This window comes from Nyctereutes procyonoides, unplaced genomic scaffold (assembly GCF_905146905.1).
Source record: "Nyctereutes procyonoides isolate TBG_1078 unplaced genomic scaffold, NYPRO_anot_genome, whole genome shotgun sequence".
In the NCBI taxonomy this organism is placed as follows: domain Eukaryota; kingdom Metazoa; phylum Chordata; class Mammalia; order Carnivora; family Canidae; genus Nyctereutes; species Nyctereutes procyonoides.
This window is the reverse complement of record NW_026575044.1, coordinates 33,624,588-33,649,320: the sequence shown is the minus strand read 5'-3', so window position 1 is coordinate 33,649,320 and position 24,733 is coordinate 33,624,588.

The window sequence follows — 24,733 nt, the reverse complement described above, 5'->3', positions numbered from 1 at the left end:
GGAGAAACAAAATCTAAGTCTAAAGACCATTATAACTATAAGAGACATGAAAAAATTAAAAAAAGCAAACAAAACCCATCTTACAACAGATTATTCCTCAAAAAAAAATAATATACTGAAATTTGTGGACAGCAATAGTCCTTTTCCCCTGAATGTGGTACCAAATATTATCCATAAATCTTGAACTCATTAAATCAATTGTAATATTTTACACTTCACTTTTGCTTTCATTTGTGATATAACCAATACATTTTTTACTTCATAAGCTTATCTAGAAATTAATCAGCTTCAAAGTTACTCATTATTTTGTTTGATGTTTATTTCCACTGGTGCCAAAGCCTGGCACACAATCACTAAAGGAATATACAGTGATATCAGTGAGAAAGGAAGAGACAATTAATTTACTCATAGGATTGGAGAGAACCTTGTGCCTTTAATATTAGTACTGACAATGCACCCGATGGCATGATTTAATAGCCTGTAAATCCTCACTTATTTTACTGAGAGTGTTGAGTGAAAGGTTCTCTGTGCCAGAAATTGTGGTAGGTGCTATACATAAATGAATTTATTCAATCCTCACAAGAACCTTGATGAGTCACTAAGTATTACTCTCATTTTATAGATTAGACAGTTGAAGATTAGAAGATTAATTTTTTTTTCATTTTAAATATACAGCATGGGGCCAGAGCTAAAAGCCAAGTATGTTTAATTACAAGATCCATGCTCTTTACAACAGTTTGCTATTTCTTTCTAGTTCTACTATTCTTTTAGATTATTGATTCAACTTTTCCAGCCTTAATTTATGCCTGATCATATAGTCAGGTTTTCATTAATTCATAATAGATTTGCAGACTAACTAAGGTTAAGTAAGACCTAGTTGAGAATTGACTCATGTAATATTTCATTGATTAGAATGTGCTCATTTGCTCACATTTTAATATCTTTGAAGTAAGGATGGCTTTATAATTGATTATATGAAAGTATTTGGCATAGTTTGATTATGATAATTTAATTTTCCTTAGTGGCATTTAAACTAATGGTGTGTTTTCAATGGACAGTTTCTTAGATTAAATAAAACATGCTACTTAGTTCTTCAATGAAACTCAGTAAAATTGGGCAAAGCAGAGTAATCCTGACTCACGCTCAGCTCCACCCCATGTCATCCCATAAATAGGGCTGAGAAAAAAAGATACTCTGCTTAGGGCCAAAGTGGATTTGGGAGTTTTACCTACCATTGTCTTTGTTATCCATTTCCTTCTCCATGGCTGGGTTCTAACAATGGAACTTCTGCTGCTTCAATTTTTTTCCCCTGGATATTTTATAATGATTTCAAATTATCTATATTCTTTTCCTTCTACCTCTTTTTTTATCCTATTAATCAAGAGATCAGTCCTTTTATTAAAGGTTCTTTCCATAATTACTTTAAAATGTAAATAAAAATGTATTTTGGGATGCTCTCCTCTTTATACACACACACACACACACACACACACATATATATATATATATATATATATATATATATAGGATTTTAAGTGATTATTATAGAACCTGTCTTTTCTTGTTCCTTCTTTGTTACTGTCCACTTGAATATAAGGATATCAGAATTTTTCCATCTTGGACATTTCCACTGTTACTGAAGGGCTTGACAAGCTCTTGAAAGCGATGCAATTTTTATTGTGTGCAGCACCATATACTTTGAAGCCTCTGCAAAGCTCTGCCTACCTCCTCTCCCACTTACAACTGTCTTTCACTAATTCTCCTAAGGGATTATAGGGGGAAGGAGAGAAAATGAGTGGGAAATATCAGAGAGGGTGACAGAACACGAGAGACCCCTAACTCTGGGAAACGAACAAGGGGTAGTGGAAAGAGAGGTGGGCGGGGGGATGGGGTGACTGGGTGATGGGCACTTAGGGGGGCACTTGATGGGATGAGCACTGGGGTCATACTACACTTTGACAAATTGAACTCTAATAAAAAAATATACAAAAAAAAACTAATGCCCCCAAGGGAAATTGACTGTTTGAACCTCAGAATATCTCCATAGCTTATGTTGTAGAGAAGTTTCTCAGTTTTCTCTTATGTAAAATTGGGGGGTGGGTGTGGGGCAATGATATTACCTACCTATCTTGCTTATAGAATAAATTGGCCAATACATGTAAGGCTTAGAACAAATGTCTGGGACCAAATAAGTGCTCAATAAATGTTTGCTATTATTAGAAGCCATTTGGTATGAATCATAAACTGCCAGGCTAGTCTTTTTTCTGGGTATTTTACAGATCATAAGTTCCTAGAAGGCAAAGACTATGTTGTATGCATCTTGATATCCTTTTTAATGCCTAAAGTTGTGTGTTACATATTCTGAAAATCCCATTTTTTATTGATGGGCAAAACTTCCCATTTAGCACCCACTTAAATTGGATCTGCAAGGCTCACTTAATACTTACAGGAACCAGGGTGTGTAAATCTCTCCCACTTAAACTTGGTATACTGTAAATGAAATAGACTTTAGATTTGGACAAATCTTAATTTTAATTGCAATTGCCTTTTACTTTAATATTGGAAGTCACTTAGAACTCTCTGAGTCTCAGTCTGCTCTATAAAAAGTGAGGAATATAAACCCCACATGGTCATGGTGGAAATGAAATTATACAATATGTGTAAAGGACTTAGCACAATGCTTGACATGTAGCAGGCTTTCTATAAATAGTAACTATTAATAATTATTATTGTTACTATTTAAAAGAAATTACCTTGAGCAGATTATTCAGTACCATTAAATCTCAATTTCTTTGTATATGAATTTCTTCATATACAAAGGCTAACATTGTGTTATTCACAGGATTAAAAAGGGGATTGTTATATATAGAAAATTCCTATCAAAATGTCTTCACAGAGTAGGTGCTCCACATATGATTTTTCCCTTACTTCCTTTCCCACATCTTATTCCTTGATCTAACAAAGGAGCAATTGCTTTGTTCTTTCAAAAGAGATATTTCCAAAAGTTCCTCAACTCTTGAGTGTGTTGTGCTGTTGTGGAAACTTTAGCAAAAATGAAAACCCGAGGACTTTGGATCTTGAGATTAGAAAAGTTATGGAAACATTTGGAATAACCTTCATGAGTCTACTGTCAACCTTTGCCATGCAGCAAACTATAATTTCCCATGGGTATTTCCATTCTTAAATTTTAAAAAAAGATTTTATTTATTTATTTGAGAGAAAGAGAAGAAAACATACACATGAGCAGGGAGAGGAGGATGGGGGCACAGAGGGAATCTCAAGCAGACTCCCTGCTGAGCCCGGAACATGGAGCACAGAGCCCAATGAGAGGCTCCATATCACAACCCTGAGATCATGACCTGCCAACACCAAGAGTTGGATATTTAACTGACTGAGCCGCCCACGTGGCCCTCCAGTCTTAGATTTTCAATAGTGCAAAGAGAATTGACCCCTTTAGATCTTATAAATAGTATTCCTGAGGAGTCCTATTCTATTATGTAATTTCTATATTTGTTCCCCAGGAATTTTTTAGAGTTGTGCTTCCTTTGTTTGAACAAAGTGAAAAGACCTTAAAACAAAAACAGAGTGATGGATGGAACCCCCGCCTGAACTATTGAAGAAGAAGCTCTAGGAAAAGTCCTACATCCTGTGTTTTTATAACCTTTCTCAAATAAGGCGAGAAAGCTTATATAGACCTGCATATGTGCATTGGGGCACCACAGTTACAGAGAATGGTATTTTATATTGATAGCATAATTTGGCAGTAAGTCATTATCATCTCCTTATTAAAAGATCAGAATTCAGAGCACAATTGTCATGCTTGCCAATTTGACCATGGAGCCATTAGCAATACTGACAGTCCAATTACAGTTGTGCTTATTTCTTCACTGATTAGAATCATGGCAATTTCTGAGGATATAAAAGCACTGGAGTACCTGTAAATTGAGTGGAGCTGGGAAGTGTCCCACATTCAGGAACAGGGTCATGGAAGTGCTCATTTAAGGCTGTATGGCTCGAACATTGAAAACCTTTTTACATGCCATGTCTGTCCTAAGAAACACAATGTGCGACACACATATAAAGTAAAAAGCTCTAACTAGAACTATAACACCAGTGAATTCCTTTTCTCTTCTCTGCTTTTGGAAGAAAGAAGCAAAGCATAATGAAATAAACTAATACCTGGTCAGTTCAGATTCAGAGTTCAATATACTACAGCTTATTACCACAACAACAATTCATACCGACCCCATGGCATGGCAAAGTCATCAATCATAAAAGAAATATTAAATTATCTTTACTATACCTACTTAGCAAGGCTGTAAAGTGGACTAATTCATTTTGCAAAGATTTTTTTAGCTACTTAGGTCGAAACAAAACAAGTTTTTCTATTTAACCCTTCAGTTATCCAGAAAAATTCTGTTCATGAGAAGTTAACAAAGTTTCCCTAATCATACAGATGACTGCCAAAATGGATCCCGTTAGGATCTTAGTTACCATCTGGTATAATATACAGTAAGAAATGTAAAGAACATGTCCAAGATGGGCTCACCTTGAAACATTCATTATGATGCCTGGAAGTCACATTTGGATATTGAAGAAAATGTCAAATATTCAACTCCTACCTCAGTGCTACTAATGTCAGGGGAAGAGACATCATTAGAGGAAGAGGTAACCCCAGTCCCCCATGAACCCTTGCAGAGAGAATATAATTAATCACTCCCAACTGTCCCAAGTTTGCATTTGTAGTTTCTGACTTAAGTGGAATAAGCCTACCATTTATCTTCATTACTGGCCAACAACATTAATAAAAATCAGCTTAAGATCTGAGCATAGAATCACTTCCTATAGATTCCAATTTAATTTAGAAATGCCTAAATTGAGGGAAACATCCTTTCTCTGTCTTTGAAAAATGAGTTGGTTTTTCTGTGATATCCTGCTACAGCAATAAACAAAGATGATGTAGATGTGAAGACCCACAGCCAATTCTTCCATTGATTACCTCCAGACATTAATTTTCAATCTAATTGCTTTGGTTGGCACTTTCACCTCAGTGATACTTACATATGCCTACAGATCTGTTTGATCACAACTCTTGGGTTTTGAATTATTTAATACTCAATCAGCTTTAGAAATGTTGTCCTTCATACTCTATCCAGAAGTTTTGCAAAGGAATAAATATGATGTGATATTTAATAAAATGGATTTTTAAACCACAGATCTCCTTAATAGTTCACGGTCTTTGTAATCCTGAATTATTTGCTTTGCTCATGAAACAACTGCTTTAGTAAAATCAGAATCACAGAACACTTCCCCATTCTATCTGGGTTGAAAGAGCATTAGACGAGTTCGGGCGCGTTCAGGGTGGTATGGCCGTAGACTATTATGCTGAGTGAAATGAGTCAATCGGAGAAGGACAAACATTATATGTTCTCATTCATTTGGGGAATATAAATAATAGTGAAAGGGAATAGAAGGGAAGGGAGAAGTAATGGGTAGGAAATATCAGAAAGGGAGACAGAACATAAAGACTCCTAACTCTGAGAAACGAACTAGGGGTGGTGGAAGGGGAGGAGGGCGAGGGGGTGGGGGTGAATGGGTGACGGGCACTGAGGGGGGCACATGACGGGATGAGCACTGGGTGTTATTCTGCGTGTTGGCAAATTGAACACCAATAAAAAATAAATTTATTATTAAAAAAAAGAGCATTAGAACACACCATCCATAAAAGATGATACAAATGTATTTGTCTCATGAAAATTGTCTTTGTAAAAATGATGTTCTTTCTATTTAGCTGCAATCTTATGATTTTTCAAATTCTTAACTGTTATGTCAAACGTTTTAAAAACAGTCCATACTGGTTTTGTTTTGCTTTGCTTTTAAATAATGCTCTATTTTAATAAATGCTCTATTTCCTCTCATAATGAATATACAACAGTGGTTAGCTCCCTCAGCATTGTGGAGGCAGGAGCCTCAGGCTGCCCAGTCTTTGCACTTTAAATGTATTAAATAATATTACCATCTGAACTTGCAGATGGGATCTCCTCAGTCCTTTGTTCTTCTTCCACAATTACTTACTGTTGTTTTAGTGGAAACATTAAATGTTACTTTCATGATATCTGTACTGAATTGTGACATGACATTGTATTCATTCGTTGTTTTTCAGAAAGGAAAACTATGAGGGAAGCATATGATATTAATTGCTGGGCCAGTTCTTATGAATCCATTTAAAATAGGTTTTCCCTCTTTACTAAGTAACTGCTTATCTTAATTGAAGTATCAACTGTCTTATCATATATTAATTTCTCTAGCTAAATTTTTGCTGGCTTTCAAAAAAAATTACAACTGTTATATGTATATACATCTAATACACATAAATATATATACATAACTCTAATATCTATACATACATATATGCACACATAAACAGTAAGACAGATCTAACAAAAGTTTAGATATGCTGAGAAAAACCCATATTTTTCGATCTCTAAAAGACCACTGTTTACAAAATATGACCAGCTCTCACATTTATAAAGGCCCATGTAATATTACTAAAGTGATTGCTTCACAGAGAAATTAAATGAAGGATTATCTAAAAAAATTATTGAATATTTTCAGATAAGCAATTGTCTTTTTTTTTTTGCCTGTTGATACTATATCAGCCTGAGTTATCCAAATAATTTTTAAATTCTTCATTCTACCATTCCTTGTAGACAGCCTCATAGATTAATCAGTCTGCTTTGATGGTCTTTTGAGAATGGTGTCTTAATGTGTATTTAAGTGCAATAAATAAACTTGACACTTATAGGAATAAAGGAAAGAGATATAAATTAAACTGGAGAATGTAGTCTGTAGTTGAGCAGCCACATGCCTACCTAAAACACAAGGGAAGTTTCTACTGTTATAAAGAAACAGGAGAATAGTATATTCACATCCACTGCTATGGCCACCCAATCTGCCTTGTGCACACTTCCTCCCCAGAGTCCACATCATTCTTGCCCAGCTAAGAAAGACCAACATCCCATCCAAAAAACTGCAACCAACTCCAAGTCCAGGATCTCTGAGTGATATGTCATGGATTCTGACAGGCTCAGAAGTGGTTCCTGGATGCCCAAAGATGTATGAAAAGTTCACTTTTCTACTTCCTGTGCCACACCCAATAAGGAATAGTAGAGTAGGATCGGAAGAGCCTAATACAATTGTTTGTTTGTTTGGAAATAGAAGATGGAGAAAGACAGTCACCACTGATCCATAGAAATAGTGAAATTGAGCACTGGGTGTTATTTTGTATGTTGACAAATTGAACACCAATAGAAAATAAATTAATTTAAAAAAATAAAAAATAAAATGAAATAAAATAAGCTCCATCTAATGTTCAGTAGAACTTGTCTGTAAAGTAATGTCAAAGCACAATGGGTGTTTATGGTACTTCAAAAAAAAAAAAAGAAAAGAAAGAGTGAAATTCTCTAGGTCATTGTTTCCATGGTTCCCATTTGCCTTTTTAGTTCTAAGATTTTGGGGGAATTGCTTTGATAAAGAAGAATGCCACAAGCCTGAGTGGCAAAGGCTTTAGGTGTTAATGTACTGACCTCTGAAACAGTCCCTAGATCTCCTAGCTGGGTCTCTAAGGGAGCAGGCTCTGAAAGCTTTGTGGCCTCAGGAAGGCATACTTTTAATGCCAACTTGTCTCTAACATGCAGACTTTTAGATAACAGCTCCCAGTTAGTTTCACCTGAGAAGCACCCTGGTCAAAGATCTCTTCCTGTCTTATTGATACTTGGGTGCTCATTTGTTTATCTGTTGCTGCTCTTGACCATCCTTGTTTCCCTCTGTTTACCGTTTGCCACCTTGAGGCCATTTGAAACAATAGGCATTGCTGAGGAGGCAACCCTTCATCTGTTTTTGCCATTGACTGATTTACATTTCAGCATCTGTAAGCCAAGCCTCTGGAGAAAGGTGCTGTAGGGCCATCTGATCTGTTTGGGGAACAGAGGCAGCTGGTTTTTTCCAATCCTGCCCTGCTCCAAAGTCCTGGCCTACTGGAAATTCACAGAGAACTTCCCTTAGCAGAACTTTCTTTCCTTTCCTGCTTGTGAAATGTGAAGTGGTTAATTTTTGCTGGAATCCTCTCCTTTCAGTACCTTGTCACCTGGCATAGGCAGTGCACAACGCCAGCACTCCATTTTCTAACCACGCCTCCTAGAGCCAGGGTCTTCGTAGGTAAAGGGTCTGTCTTCCAAGGATCATGGGTGACAGCGTTGCCGAATCTTTGCTGCGGCTCGACAGAAGCAACCATCTTTCTGATCTTACCCAAATGGCCATACACATTTTCAGTTTCCGTTAGAACAGCACCAAATGTTCACCTGTTGGGGGAGGTCATCCCGGGAACGTGACCTCTGGTTGACCTGTGAGCCGGACTGAGGGGCAAGGGGAGGCTCCTCTTTCCCTCCCTCCCGGGTCTTCAGAATGTTCCTTTAGGCCACCTTTTGAAGCTTCCAAGGGTGCAGCCTTTTTTTTTTACCCCCCTCCCAAGGGTGCAACCTTGAGGGAGGAATGTATTACTGACATTGTTTGGGCTGCGCATGCGACTGAGCTGCGTTAAGGACTCTATATAAACTCAACCCCCGTGGGCGCCAGCGAGAATCCGCTCCTTGCGCCCAAGACCAGCCTCGGTGGGTTCCCCGGCGCAGTACACCCGCCACATTGCCCTCTGCTGCCCCTTTCTTCCTTCTCTCCTTGCCCTGGGGGCAGGGTGGTTTTGACTTTCGTGCAGGGAACTTGGGAGCTTGCAGCGCCCTTGCTGAGTCTCCCGGGGGAGATCCCAAGCTGACCGACCATCAGACCTTGGTGTGCGTGGCGGGGCTGGGGGCGGGGGTCAGATGCTCGTGGCCTCTGCGAGACATGGGGCACCCGAAGAGGCGGGCTGCTCCGGGGCGCTGGTTGGAGGGGAGGTGCAGGGAGCCTGGGGGTGGGCTGGTTTCAGCCGGGGGCACCTGCGCCGGCCACCCAGGCACTCCCGAGGCCAAGCCTGACTTGGCAAGTTGGCAGAAGAGGACCTGCGAGAGCTCACTACGCTGCAAGCTCCCGGGCTGGCGGACTTGGTGAAGAGCGCGAAAATCCTTTTTGGCGCCCTTAGCCTGCAGTTTAATGCAGCGGATGGCGAGGTCCGAGCGCTTATGACAAGACCCGATTGTGCCGAAACTTGATCGAGATGCTAAGAGGTGGGGCCCCCGGAAATGTGAAGGGAATGAAGGAAAGAATATTGTGGTAACTCACAGTGAAGCAGACCCCGTGTTGTGTGATCCCTACTACAAAGGAAAGCAACCATAAACCCAGCCAGGGGAGCACCCCGATTCAGGAATCATTCACGACGAGAGAACATACTCCCACTGTGCTTGTGGATATCACTGCCAAGTTACAGCAAAAAATTCCAGGGAGCATAGACTCTGATGCTTTAACAGAGATCAAGTCTCTCAGGGGAGACAGAATGTTATCTCTCTCATCTAAACCGCTCAGGGGCAGGAGGGTGTAAAGGTAGATAGGCAGCTCTGCTTCTGGACATCACCCCAGAATCCATCCCTGCATGTGGTCTTCATTTCTCCACCAGCTAGCAGGAGTAAAGGCCAGAGTAGCTTTGTGATAGAAGTGTGATCTGAAAGTTGCCCATGTTGACTTGTACTGTTTGTTGTCCAAACCCCATCACTGCTGCAAGGGAGCTGTAGTCTTTAGCTGAATAGCTATGACTGTGTGCTTCTGTGGGGGAGGAAGTCCATTTCTGAAAGGAAGGGGGGGCGGAGATAAGGGATATGGGGGAAGTATTAATAGATGGCTAATCATTTTATAAGGACGATAAAAAATTTATTGATTCTTGATTTTTCTAATTTTTATATTCTGAATTTAATACACCTCTGTTAACTAAAACTATACCCTAAGAAAGTACTGTAATTACTGGAGTGTTTTAGGATGTGTTTACATAGGAAATCTTAATTTCATCTCATTACTCTCGATTTTCAAGTCAATTTCCAAGGAATGGTAGATGGAATGATAAGGAATGAAATATAAGGTGAATTTTTATTCTGTAGCCTTATATGTAAACTTGCTAAAAGTTTTCATTACTATATATAGTATATATGTAGGATATATGTATGCTATACCCCTCGTAAAGCTTTAAAAGATTAAGAAAATTAAGAATATCAACAGATGATACTGGAACACACACACACGAAAAAAACATGAACTTTTTTGTATTATGTACAAAAATTAACTAAAAATGGATCATGAACCTAAATATAAGAACTAAAACTGAATCTTTAAGAGTAAGCATAGAAGAAAATCTTTGTGACCTTGAGTTTGGCATATATTTCTTAGATAAAACACCAAAAGCACAAATTATAAAAGAAAGAAAATGATACATTAGACTTCATTAAAGTCAAATCATGTGCTCACTGAAAGACACTTATAATAAAAAGACAAATCACAGATTGGGAGAAAATATTTGCAAAACACGTATCTGATAAATAATTTCTATCCAGTATATAAATTACTCTCTAAACTCAGTAATAAAACAACAACCCAGTGAAAAGATAGGTAAATAGGTGAAAGATTCTACAGATGCTTGATACCTTCAAAGAAGATACACAGATGGCAGATGAACACATAAAGAAATGGTCACCATCATTAGCCAGGATGGAATCACAAATAAAAGCTACAATGAGGTATCATCACGTACTTGTTAGAATTGCTAAAGTTAAGAAGACTGGCCATACCAAATGTTAGTGAGGGTGTTAGAACAGTTGGAACTTTCATACCCTGTTAGTGGGAATATAAAATGTCACGATTGGGGCACCTGGGGGATTCAGTTGGTTAAGTGTCTGCCTTTGGCTCAGGTCATGATCCCAGGGGCCTGGAATGGAGTTCCACATCATTGGAGAGTCTGCTTCTCCCTCTATCTCTCCTTGCTGCTTGTGATCTCTCTCTCATGCTCTCTCTCTGTCTCAAATAAATGAATAAAACTCGTTATAATGTTACAATCATTTTGGAAAAACAGTTTGCATTTTCTTATGAAGTTAATTATATACCTATCATATGATTTAGCCATTCTACTCTTAGGTATTTACCTGAGATCAATGAAAATGTGTGTCCACACAAAGACTTGAACATGGAAGATCATAGTAGTTTTATATTTTAATATATATATATATATTTCATTAATATAAAATTATAGAAAATGCAAACAAATGTATGACAGAAAGAAAATCAATAATGATAAAAGAATGAGGAGGAGGGGTAGGATGGAGGAAAAATAGATTCCAAGAGGCATGAGAAAATTCTTGGGTATGATAAATATACAGATTATTTTGGTTATGCTGATGGTTTTATGGATGTACACAGAGAGAAAAGCTTCAGTAAAATTTAAAAATTAGGAATAAATATTTAAGGGGCGTCTGGGTGGCTCAGTTGGTTAAGCATCTGACTTTGGCTTAGTCATGATCCTGGGGTCCTGGGTTCCAGCATCACATCAGGCTCCCTGCTCTACTTCTCCCTCTGCCTTCCCTTTACTCATGCTCTCTCTCTTTCTCAAATAAATAAATACAATCTTAAAAAAAAAGAAATATTTAAAATTTGATTTATTTTGGTTTGTAACATAAGCAGAAGGCCTATGTATGACAATTTAAATATTAAATTTTAATGAAATTATAATGAATAATTTTCTATTTGTAATTCCTTGTTATAAATTGGCCATTTCTTATAACATATTTTGCCTAAAAATAGTTCTGCAAGGACTTACTTTTAAAAAGCCATTTAAGGGGTATGTGGGTGGTTCAGTTGGTTAAGCATCTGCCTTTGCCTCAGGTCATGATCCCAGGGTCCTGGGATTGAGCCCTACATCAGGTTGCTCAGGGAAGGTTCTGCTTATCCCTCTCTCTCTGCTCTTTTCCTCTCCCCCCCACACCTCCACACGCTCTCTCTCTCTCAAGTAAATAGATAAAATCTTAAAAAAAGTAAAAAGTCATTTAAAACTACAAAAAAGTTCATGTTATCACTATAATTGCTAATTCAAGTGAAAGTGTGTTTATTCAAAGCCACCGAGGTTAGTTTAAAATAACAAAACTTAATTTTCTTCTCCTTTTACAAATGTTTTGGATATACAAATATAACAACTAATATTCTCCCATTAGATTTGATGCCATTCTACATTAAATCTTTACATTTCTTTACATTTAGATTAAATCTTCATAATACTTAGCAAGGCTATCTGGCACAGATTTAACTATTTTGATATTGCCTATTAGCTATAAATCTGAGTTACTTTTACTGGTTCTTGCTCCTTAGAAATATTTGTTGAAAACTTACCTTTTAAAGAACTGGTTTAACAATTTAAGATTAATTTTAGTCATGTAAACTATAGCTTTTCCTAACCTCCTTCCTTTTTCCCCTACCTCACTGCTCATTTCTTGCTCTTTGCTATAATTCTCCCTCCCCTCTCCCCTCCCTCCCTCCCTCCTTCCTTTTTCTCTTTCTTTGTCTTTCTTTCTCTGTTTCTTTCTTTCTTCTTTAAAAACATATTTGTTGGGGCACCTGGGTGGCTTAGTTGGGTTGAGCATCACAACCTGAGTTGAAACCAAGAGTTGGATGCTCAACGCACTAAGCTACCCAGGTGCCCTTAAAATAAATTTAAAAATCTTAAAAAAATAAAGATAAAAACATACTTATTAAGTACTTGTGATTCTGTGTTCTGAAGGAGAACTCAAAGGACTTGTTAGCTCCAGCCTTACTTTTAGATATTTATTTTCCTGTTAGTGAGAAAGGTAATGACACACACCTGTAGGTGGAAGTTAGTGTAGGAGAATGGAGAAAAGTGGAGGATAGATGGCATGGGCTGTGTGTACCACAGATGCTGGAGCTGGGAATAGACCCAGACACTACAGCAGTCATGGAAGGTTTTATTGTCCTTTAATGCAGAATGCAGTTCATCACTACAGGCCAAATAGTGTTAAATTTACAGTAATCATGTACAATGATTTTATTGAATTAAAAAAGTAACAACTTTAGTAGTTTCCTGTCTTCCTAAAATCTTGTTGGTTGTAAAAAGTCATAATTTGATTTCTCATAATATCCATTAGAATGAAAATTAGGTTTGCAGGGGCCTTTTTCTTAGAGTAAACATATGTTCTGGTTTATGTTGGACTGACCTAGTTTGACCTGCATTTGTTTCTTTCAGTAATCATTAATCATGTCACCCTGGAAAAATTATTTAATCTCTCTGAGCCTTAGTTTCCTCATATGTGTAGGACTTCTCTGAGAGATAAATCAGATAATGAATGCACTGTAATGCCTGGCCCATACCAAAGGCCAGATGAAAGTGTTACTCCTACTATTGTTACTTTGGGTCAGGTGGTGATTACCATTTGGTACAATTGAAATTCATTTTATACAGTAAATAAATAATTTTTTAAAAGGTTTACTTATTTATTTTAGAAAGAGAGCTGGGGGAGGGAGAGAGAGAGAGAGAGAGAGAGAGAGAGAGAGAGAGGATTCTGAAGCAGACTCCCTACTGATCCAAGACCCTGAAATCATGACTTGAAGTGAAATCAAGAGTCAGGTGCTTAACCAACTGTACCACCCAGTTGCCTTTAGTAAATAATTTATGCAAATTTAATTTTAGTTGTTAGGGTTATATATTTCTTTTAGATCAACTGTTTAGTGTCTTTATCACTTAATAGTCTTCATTATTACAAATTAAGTTATTCTCAGTGATTGATGAACTGACAAGGCTGATCTTTTAGATATAGATAATGAATGATAATGGTTGAATAATCTTTCTAGATTTCTTGCTTTCTAGAAAGCCTCATTTGGAAGCTGAGACTGCTTTGTCAACTCCCCTGAGACAGACCTCAGACTTGCTGATTTAACTTAGTTTCTGATATTTAACATGTTGATTTTGTACATAGGATATAGCCTTATATTGAGATATTCCAAAACTAATCTTAGTTTCCAGTGTGTGGTCCCCTTGTGGCTCCTGAAGCACACTAGAATTTGTTATATTGTTATGCTTTCTGGTTCTGAACATGAAATCAGTTTATTGATACTACTGAGCTTTTGTGGCTTCTTGATGGCTTCACATTATGACTTGTTTCTGGATTCAAGGGCTTAACCCTGACTTTTTGCTTTGAATCTTAACTTGATTTCCAATCTCAGTTTCTCCATTCAGTTTGCTTTTGTGAAAAAGTTTTTGGAGTTTATTTATCCTTTCAATATTAGCAAGTTCATACCTGTTTTGTTTTTGCCTTTTCTGTGAAGATTGGAAAAATATGCCAAAATATCTTGGAGAAACCTTATGAACTTTCATAGAAACATACTAGGAGGTATATAACAGTACTCAAAATAGCTACTTATTTAAGATTTTATTTATTTATTCCTGAAAGACGCAGTGAGAGAAGCCGAGACATAGGCAGAGGGAGAAGCAGTCTCCCTGTGGAGAGCCTAATGCAGGACTTAATCCCCAGAACCAGGATCATGCCCTGAGCCAAAGCCAAAGGCAGACACTCAACTTCTGAGCCACCTATGCATCCCTCAAAATAGCTACTTAAATGTCCATGATGGAGTTGATTTTTTTGTGAAATTAGAAATTTAATTTCTTGCAAAAACCCAGGCAGATTTTTAAGCCAGCAGTCTCATTAAAAGCATGTCAACCCCTACTCTTCCTGAAGTTCATCCATCATTTAATAAAAACAGTATACCCATATAATCTATCATAGGGGTTAGAAATTAGATCTGGCAATTCTTGAGAATAGTGAATTGATATTTTTAGTGATCTAAAATTACCTACTTCGTTCTTAACATCTGTGACTGCCTGAGAAACAACTAAGTCGGCCTCTGTGTTTTCTTTTCATTGGCACTAGTTTTTTATTTTTATACACATTACAGTTGATTGGATATACCATGTAGCAATATAAACCATCAGTTGGATGTGCATCCAATAAGACATTTCATTTATTCATTGCTATTTAATGACTATCCCATATATGCTCTGCATTGAACTGGGAATAAAAAGACACTAAGAAAAAAATGTTCCTAAATTCAGGGAACTCACATTCCAGACGATAACTAGTTCACTTGACCCATTTGGAGAAGCAATCATGCTATTCAGTGGGAATAGCCATTATTCGGATTTGCGTAACTCTCAAAGAATAATTATTTGGCATACTATTTCATTATTCATTTTTAACTGGTTGCCTTGGAAATGTGAACCCTAATCTGAGACAGTTGAAAGCAATGAAAGAGTTTTATTTTGGTCCATTCTTTTCCCACTGTTCAGGTATGGCCTGCCTCCTAACAAAGAGAAGTTATTGAAGCAGTTCAGGTAAGAAATGATAATTGAATGAAGCACAGTGGCAGCAATGAAAATGGAGGAGAGCAGACAAGGTTGGAATAAATGTTGGAAGAAGAGATGTTGAAATTTGCTGACGGATAAGATGTGGGGGTAAGGAAAATTAATTTTGAGATGTTCATTAGATATCCAAGTGAAATGTTAAGGAAGGGAGAGGTGAGGTCTGGAAATAGATATGTAATCAGGCTTTTGTGGTGACACTTCTACTTGGGAAGACCAATTTGCATGCTAAACTGAAGGTGAGTTTGTTTTACTACTTGAAGGACATAAGTTAAGCACTGTGTTCAGGTTGGTACTTTGGAGCACGACCCTTAGAGTCAGACTGTATTTGAGGCTTAGTTTTGTTTCTTATTTCCATGAGACTTTTGAAACTTAGTCACTCTGAGTCTCCATTTCCTCATCTGATGATAAAATGTCATATTTGTAAGGTTTAAATGGAATAATGCACACAATAATTATTTTAGGTATATAGGAATCACTCAATAAAGAAGATATCAGTATACTAACGTGAAAGAAAGTGTAGGTCTTAAAAAGAGCAAGGAACACAAACACTTAAAAATAGTCGTTAAACTAAGTGGGGTTGCTTTGCATTAAAAAGTGGCAGGAAATATCGTGTAAGACTTTAAATTGGGCAACACACACACACACACACACATACACTCCTGGACACCCTGCACCCTTTTAAGTTGTCTTTGAGTTATTTTATAGCTGTGTACCTTCTAGAAAAATTAGTAATACAAATTGATTCTTGCTCATAAAAATGCCAATGAACTATGCCCAAGGAAGATGCATTCCACTGGTAAATTCACTTCAGCATTTATAATTGCCTTTATATGTGTTTCCTTTGAATTCTTCTTTGAACTGATTGCAATATCTTACTGGTTCCTTCATTCATTAATGAGTTAAATAAGATCTTGAATATGTGTTAATTTTATATTTGCCTGAAAGTTATGACTTTGTCTTAAAAATTTCTTTAACAAAATAAAGAGTAATTCTTATTTATCATCTTTCAGTTTGATGAAGAAAAATTGTAAGTAATATGGATATAAGGAAAAATTACGGAAGTATTTAATTAAAAGGAGGAATTTAGGTACATGCTTTGATAAATATTATTGGACACAGACCATACTTCCAGTCAGATAAAACATTATTTAAAACTTCAAGTGCTTTAAGCAATGTTTCCTAAATGTTTCTTGTGAAACATGGATATATTAAGAAATGTTTATAGATATTCTAGAAAAAAAATGAAATAATCCCAAATTCAAATTAATTTGTGAAAAGACTAGATGAATTTAAGTTAAACATATTCGTTTACTACAGATCTTGAGTCTTCACTAAATTAAACATGTTATAAACATCCAAGAGAGATAGTGTACTCAGTATCTCAAACTTGCAAGGCTGTAGAACTTTTCCTTTGTATCTGTTGACATTGACATTTCTCAAGATACATATTTAAACAAACTCCTTACTTAAAACTTGAATCAGAGGTGCCTGGGTGGCCTAGTTAGTTAAGTGTCTCTTCATTTTGGCTCAGGTCATGATCTCAGGGTCCTAGGATGGAGCCCTGGAAGGCCTCTGTATTTAATGGGGAGTCTGCTTCTCCTCTCTCTCTGGCCACTCATGCATTCCCTCTCTTGAATAAATAAGTATATCTTAAAAAAATAAAACCTGACTAAAGGAAGGATTATGAAATTTCTAGTAAAGAATTGATAGGGCAATCTAATTGCAAAAACGGGGCAGAGTGGAATTGTTTTATCAGTCATCTGGTTTCCAAGGATCTCCTTCGTCTGCCCAGAGAGGATCAGCTTCCTCTCAGTGGGTCTCTGCTGGAGCACAGCAGTGGCAGGGAGCTGTCCATTTGAACTTTTCTATTTATGGGGTCACCTGGGTGCAGCTGTGATTCTGTCCACCATGGCAAGGCAGAAACAACAAGGCAGACCTTATAAAACATGCTGTTAAAAGACAATGTGCTCCTACATTTCAAATATAACTTTTGTGCGTAAATTTCAATTGCTCTGATACATAGATAAATTGCATTGTTTACTTAATACTTAAAGCCCAAATGCCTCATAATTTAGAAAACTATTTGATGACCAAAGAAACTGGGAAAGTGGTATTTGACTTTGAGACTTAGACCCTAAGATGAATCTGTAAAACATATCAGGATAAAAAAAAAAAAAATCCCATTTTGCAAGGAATTCTATAACTCTCCCACATGGTACCAGAGTACTTTTGGATATCTTTATTTAAATCATTAGTTTTATGAATCTAAAATGTTTAGTGTTCTGTTTTTTAAACAATCAAGAAATGCTTTTATTAGGATATAAAAACAAAATACACATACACATCATTATACATAAGAATAAATGAAATAGGCATGATTTCCTCATGAATGCAACATTTAGATGATATGTCCATGAAAATTAGCTGAAGATGTTGTAGAATGTATAAGAAAAATGTAGGATCATTCTTTTCACTTACAACAATATCTAGACTGACTAGAGACTTAATAATATGGGTGAACCTCCCCTGAAACAATATTTAGAAAATGATATCAGAGTGGATATAAGCAAATGAGTTGTGTGAGTATTATAACTGTACATGTGAGAGAAGAATCTGTGTGGATTGGAATAGAGAGAATGAGGAAGATGAGTTTTAAAAGAGGAAAATTCCAGAGATATCAATCCAGGCAGGTGACTAGCAAGTGAGAAGGGTAGCAGAGAAAAAACCAAAAGATAAAGTTTTCTAAGGGTTCATGCTGAGGAGTGATAACAGAAAAAATAATGCAAGGTGAAGTCAGATACAAAATTTTGAAGAATTTTGATTATATTCATATTATTCTAATAAGTCATTAAACTTTATGAATTTTTTGGTAAATTCTGTCAGTTTTAAAAGGAATATCATTGGTCATTTTTAGATATTTTTGATATATGCTAAAACCTCACTAATTCAAGCAAATTGAGGAAGACAGGAGTCTATATAATTAGATTTATGGCGTGTGAAACATTTATAAAAAATCATTTTTGTTTCTTTTCTGTACTTATAACAATAACCACACGATGAATGTGTGGTCTTGTTAAGCTTCCTGAGGCAATCACTATACTTTCGAAGAATGATTTATGGTTAGAATTCTTTTTCCCTGAATAGTGCTTTCCTAAGGAAAAGGTGCTTTAATTGATCAATTCTTTCTAAGTGTTTTAAGTAAGATGTGTACATCTTACTTTACTGTTAATTGGCCAAGCAAATCTTTTTCTTTTTGTGAGGAGTCAAAGTGAATTTCATTCTAGCTCTACTGGATGTTTTCTGTTTGCTTCTCTGAGATATCTGCGAGGGACCTGCATCCAGCTCTGTGCCTCTGGAGGCTGGATTTTATGGCCTACAGCAGCAAGTGCTCCTACTTTCTGGCTTCTGGAGGGTTTAGCCAATAGTAGGTACAAATAGGAACTCTGAAAAGTGGCCACAGGCTGTGTTCAGCAAAAAGTTTATTCCCAGCTGTCTCATGGCCACACATTAACTGTCTCTACACTGAAGACCACAGCTTCTTTTGGGCTGTCCTTCCTCCATCTGGGTTCTAGGAGGATTAATTCCCTTTGCATCTTCAGGCCTTGGAAGTACTGGCTCTCTGCTCTTCCTAGTCCAGAGTCCTGTGTCATCTTTTGTTAGTTGCTTCTAAGGGTGATTATACTGCTGCTAAAAATTAAAAACAAAGCAAAACAACCCCCCCAATGACCCTGTTTGAGTGTGCCAACTGTTTACTATTAGGATTCTGACATATAAATAGCCTTGTTTCAAATAATTAATGAATTAATAAAAATAGCAAATGGAGTCCAAAATAGAATATTTTTGCTGAATATATGAACATATTTCAAATGTGTTTAAGAAGGTATTTTGTAAAGAATCAATTTTCCAATTACTTCTTAAGATAATTAAATGCCTACTATGTACCAGGCATTGCCATGTGGTAGGAAATAAAGACTTCAAGATTCCTTAATATTTATGTTAATATTGTATTATTAATAACAAACATTAATGTTAATATATAATCATGTCAGAGCACCTGGGTGGCTCAGTGGTTGAGCATCTACCTTTGGCTCAAGTCATGATCCCAGTGTCCTGGGATTGAGTCCCACAACAAGTTCTCTGCAGGGAGCCTGCTTCTCCCTCTGCCTATGTCTCTGCCTCTCTCTCTATGTCTCTCATGAATAAATAAAAATAAAATCTAAAAAAAATATATATATACACTAATCATGTCATATTAATCATATAAATATGCTAATCATGTTTACATTAACATTAATAACATGAATTTGGCATATTGAGAATTTGTCATACTGAGAATATGTCAAACCTATGTGATTAATGTCATTATGAACATGATTAGTATATTTGTATTAATATGCTTGACATATTAATATTATATTGTTTTAAGACAGATATCAATTAATACTTCGGATGTTTTCATCAACAAAAGGCACATACAGAGCATCTACTGTGTGCACAGTATTGGGCTTATCATTCCTAAAAGCATCATTTCAAATTTCTTTTCATGTCTGAAAGAAAACTGTACTAAACTTCTCGTTCATAGTTTTGTATCACTTGATGTTCATTATACTTCATAAAATGTGGGATTTACAATCTTTATGGTTGTACAGTGTTACTTGCAGAAAGAAATACTGATCATATAGTCTAGAATAGTATACAAAAGGAGACAAACACAAAGATAAAAATAATTAATAAAAAAGATCTATGAAATTATAGATTGCTCAGGGGACTAACTTTTCCTTGTTCAAACATTTGAGAGATGTTTGGATCCTTTTGTGTGGGTAGATTTAACCTATACAGGCATTAGAATAGCATATTAATTATAGGTTCAGCGAGTTTAAATTGCAGGAATTATTTGGATGTATATTAAGTTCATTGCACATTCGATCATCATAATATTTCTTCTAATTGAAAGTGACAAATATAAAGACTTTGTTTATTATTTTCTTATTGCAGAAACAGGCGAATTGGAATTGAAACTTTTCAAACATTTGCTCCAAATGACATTTTTTTCTCTCTTTTACTTTGAAAACTTCTGAGGAAAAAGAGGTAAAAATGAAGATTAAACCAAGTATCTATTTTTTAAAATTTCCAGTAGAGCTTTGACATCAGTACAAACCCAGTTCAATCTTTTTTTTTTAAATTTTTATTTATTTATGATAGTCACACACACAGAGAGAGAGAGAGAGGCAGAGACACAGGCAGAGGGAGAAGCAGGCCCCATGCACCGGGAGCCCGACGTGGGACTCGATCCCGGGTCTCCAGGATCGCGCCCTGGGCCAAAGGCAGGCGCTAAACCTCTGCGCCACCCAGGGATCCCCCAGTTCAATCTTTTATATAAACAATATGGATCATTGACTTCAATGGACATTGGTTACATGGACTATATTAGTTGTCTAATTGTCATCTACACTGACAGAAAGAAAAATAGCTTCATAATTAGTCTCAAGTTAGACATTAAGGTAATTAAGCCCAGATCTTCAGTGTCCTGATCATTTTGTTCTCTGGATTTAGCTTTACTTTGGGGTAGTACAAAATACAATGTAGAGAAATCATAGGTTTGGCAGATATCAGTTAAGGGCATAGTGAGATTTTTATTTCCTTCATGTAATCTCAGAATTAGAAGGTACAATGGCATTGAAACAGAGAGTCAATGGACATGTGAACTTTAATGACCGATATGTTACAGATCATCACCTGTTCTCCCTACTTTGGGGCAGCTTAGAGGGGAAAAGTAGAGGACATGTGAATTCTCAGATCAAGATTGACTGAGGGGGGCACTTGATGGGATGAACACTGGGTGTTATGCTATATGTTGGCAAATTGAACTCCAATAAAAAAAAAAAGATTGTCAATCAGTATTTCCTCAGATTGATAAGAAATGGTTGACAAGTGGTAGGTGGTCCATCAGTACCAACCTGCATTCACATATCTTTTCACCTTTGATCTAAATATGGGCTGCTGTTCTCCAGGACTCTGAACATGAAAAGTAACAAACCTCCTACACACACACACACACACACACACACACACACGAGATTTAGTATTACCAACATCATGACAATAAGGACAGCAGCAGGAAACAAATGCAATTAGCAAAGGAAGCATGGGTAAAACATTTAAACCCATAGCTTTTATGCATTAGTTCAATGATTCATTTCAAATTTAGCTTTTCAATTCATCTGTCTCCAGGTGTCCTCTCTTTCATATCTAGATCTAATTTTTTTTCATAGAATTATGTGTTACTGGAACATCTGAGAAAATAAAATTTCACCCTCTCAAATTGTTTGCAGCTTCAAAGAGCATAATGCAGTGTTATTTTTATACAGAAAGTCCTGTCTTTTACCTTCAAAAGCAGTCTTCAGATTTTTAACGTTATTACTATTTTGGGTCTTACATAAAACCTATCATTTTTTGGGGGCTTACAAAGTGTTGCCACATTAATTCTTATAATAGTATTTTGAGATCACTGTCACTATTATTACTTAATGGAAAGAACATAACCCTTACGATTTCCTTGAATATTAATGCTCAGTAAATAACCAAATCCTATGGGGTCTGATGATCAGTTATTTACTGCAACACCCACATTCTCCCATTCCATTATTCTACCAACTAAAACGTGGTAGCTTTTCTTAGATAGGCTAGGTAACAGTAAAGATAAATAATATCCAAGATAGTGTTTTGTATACCTACTCTGGAACACAATAAGATAAAATTATTTGCCTATAATTATTAATTATATAAACTACTAACAATATCAAGTTATTCTCTTGTATTCCATTTTTTTGAAGTTCATGAAGTGATTCTTCTGTCTTCTGCTTTACTACTTTTTAAAGCTTCATGACATCATGGGAGTCCTCAAATCTTCAGAGATCCAGAAATATGATGACTATTATCAAAATTTACATCGCAACAATTGAAAACAAATCTCTGTAACATCTCTCTCACGTTCTGGAAGTGATGAATGGTAGCCACAGTATACCAAATGACCACATGCCTCAGTTTAGCCCCATTGTTTTTGTTTGTTATTTTTTTTTGTACTATTTCCTATGCTATTTACAGATTTTGGGCATCACTCAATGTCTTTTGTTGATAACCCTAGATCAGTCAGTTGCAGCACAAACAAGGAAATTTAAAGCCTCTTTTAGAAGTACAAAAGCATTTCCATTAAAACAATTTGAAAGATCTACCCAATATCAATCATGCTCTTATTAAGAAAAAATAATAATAGGTGTTTAAATCCATATTTTTGGTTTATAATTTTATTTTGTAACATTTGAAAGAAAATAATCAGAGCTAGCAAATCAGAGTACCTCTAGGCATTGTACTTTTTAAACAATATTCATAATTTCATTTGACTGCAGCCTTCTATTATATAGGTATTATTCCTACTTCAAAAATGAGGCACTTGTCCAAAGTCATATGGAAGGTAAACAGTTTACCTGAGATAATAGAGTTAAGAATTAGAGAGTGACTCAGATCTTGCCTGTGTGATTCCAAAGACTGTGTTCTTTCTACTAGTCAATCAAACAGGCACAGTTTTTTGATACACATTTATCTTAGCATTATTTCAGAACTGTGTTTCTATAAGACAACACTTCTTTTTCCAGTGTTACAAGAGAAGTAATATGGCATGTAATGAAGGAGGAGTAATTTAAAAAGCTAAATTTGGAAACTGAATACTCTGATTTGTTGCTTGAAATAGATTTTAGCTCATCAACCATTAATATAACAAAACCATACAAAAGGTATTAAAGCCAGCAATGGATTTAAACTGTGAAACTAAATTAAAATATTAGATATTTTAATGTTTGATTCATGGATTTAGTTTCCTGTATGTCTAGAGCTCTTTTTTTTTAAAGACTTTATTTATTTATCTATTCATGAGAGATGCACAGAGAGAAAGAGAGAGAGAGGCAGAGACACAGGCAGAGGGAGAAGCAGGCTCCATGCAGGGAGCCCTATGTGGGACTCGATCCCAGGAATCCAGGATCACGCCCTGGGCCAAAGGCAGAAACTCAACTACTGAGCCACCCAGGTGTCCCATAGAGCTCTTCTTGGTCTATGATATGAAGCATATATTTTGTATCTTGTAGTTGTGAGAGCATTTCCCAGAGAATACATGCAATGGGCCAAGCCCCGGGAGGTGGCAGAAAAAGGGAGGTAGGAGAGAATATTCCTTTTTAGGTATTTTTTTGTCCCTTTCATCTTTCATTTTTATAGCAGTGTTTTAGTATAACACTCTCTACATATTAAAGTTCCTCCAAAATATGTTTAAAAATCTGAATGCACTCTACATCTCAAGATATTGTTTTACTGAAATGGAAAATGAATAGGAATGTTTAACAGTAAAGCTTGACTTTGGATTTAATAGAGGCCATGTGCATAAATCTGTAGGAGACATTTTAACCACAGGATTTACTTTAAAACTGATAGGGTTTTAAAAAGAGATTGCATAAGACTCAAAAGGAAAATGTTTTCTAAAAATATTGTTATCCCATCTGGATCTATAGGGAGTAAGGTGATATAATTTTGGAATGCATTTTTAGAGAAGAGGTAATAAGACATCAATTTCTTTTTTTTAGAAAGCTTACTTTTTTTCTGTATACCACATTTGTTTCCACTTCTAAACTTTACTAGTATTTCCTCCTTGTCGAAGGTTTATTGATCATGAATTTTTTGCTTGAGAATATGATGAAGAGTAAAATCCAGTTTTTAATTTGTGATTTCAAATCTGGTTGTAAGGACAGAGCTTTTGCAATCAAAATAAATAAGAATTCAAGGAAGCCAATCTCAAGAACCATTACATGGATAGTACTGAGTTCTAGGTTGGTGTTTCCTGTGAATCAGCATTTTCATTCAAGATGGAACTTATTCGTTATTCCTGTACTCTGGGAATGATACGATGATATGATAGGAATTCAGAGGATGAAGTGGTTAGAGAAAGATCTACTGGAGAAGTCAGTTTTGAGCTTGTACTTAAGCATGATAAAACATAAATTAATAGAATAAAGGAGTAGGGCATCCTGGATTAGAGACAGATGGGAGCAAAGAACGACATTTGTAGTGTGTCATGGAATAGTCAGTGAGCAAGTTAGACTGGTAGTATTACAAAGTGTTGATAGACTAGAGGATCCCTAACTAAGGAGATAGAATTTTACCTTGTAGCCATATACTCTCCTTGGAGAATGTTCTATTTGGGAGGTATATATTTATGAATTATTGATATGAAATAATCAAGAAAAACAGACATCATATGGGGATATTTGTAGGGTAAGAAAAGAATATCAGCCCTTGAGG